Raw genomic sequence first — 1099 nt, 5'->3', positions numbered from 1 at the left:
AGGATCGAGCGGTGGGGTGGTTGGTCGTAAGGAATCGGAAGATTCATCGTCCGCGGGTTCTTGTCCGGATGTGGAAGGTAGAGGAGAAGAAGAACGAGGAGGGGGTAGAGGAGTCGGCGCGGATTGCAGATCCGCGGGATTTTCTGCGGGACAAGCGGTTCGGAGTGCGTTGGAGAGAGGGAGCGAGGAGGTGAAGGCGGTGGATTGTTCACGGGAGGAGCAGGGGAGGATTGAGCGTCTGCGGGAGGATCGGGGGTTACAGGAATAGGAGGGAGCTTCATACCACGAATCGTCGTGTGTATGTGTTCTGTGTGTGTTTCTACGCGTGCGTGATCATTGTTATTATTATTTTGTGCGTGAGAGGTGTCTACGTGCAAGTGTGTCGGTGGGTGTGCGTGCGCGTGCGATGAAGTTGTGTGTGTATCGCTTGGGTTTCTTATTTTATTGTCGTCGTTGCTATCGTTTTCTATCGTTGCGGGAGGAGTGGCGTCAATGGGCCTGGTCGGCTCCGCTTTGTTTAGGGTGAGGGCGGTTGCTCGACGTAATTTTTTATTTTGTCGGTGCCGCCAGTGCCGGCAGTTGGAATGCGAACGGCGGGGTTCCACTTAAACGGGAGGTTCTTTTAGCAAATTATTATTTATAGCGAAAATGTAGATGAGGTTAATATTCGGAACTGATTTCTCATTCTGCCGACATTATACTTGACCAAAGAAGAGTGATCTAAGGGGGGGGGCTAACTCTCTCTCTCTTTCTCTCTGCCGGATGCTATTCGCGATTGAAGTCGCGAACTGCTCTCCCGGTGAGGGTGGTCAAACAAGGAGTTGACTTCTCGGTCGGACGCTATTCACGATTGGAGTCGCGAACAGCTCTCCCGGCGAGGGTGGTCAAACAGGAGTTGACTTCTCGGTCGGACGCTATTCACGATTGGAGTCGCGAACAGCTCTCCCGGCGAGGGTGGTTAAACAAGAGTTGGTTTCTCGGTCGGACGCTATTCACGATTGGAGTCGCGAACTGCTCTCTCGTCGAGAGTGGTCAAAAGGAGTTGGTTGCGAAGAAACAAAATAATATGCTTTCGCGATACTTTTAGGCGATTATACGT

This window comes from Pseudomyrmex gracilis, unplaced genomic scaffold (assembly GCF_002006095.1).
Source record: "Pseudomyrmex gracilis isolate BER0280 unplaced genomic scaffold, ASM200609v1 scaffold_514, whole genome shotgun sequence".
NCBI lineage: Eukaryota > Metazoa > Arthropoda > Insecta > Hymenoptera > Formicidae > Pseudomyrmex > Pseudomyrmex gracilis.
This window is presented reverse-complemented; position numbering follows the sequence as displayed.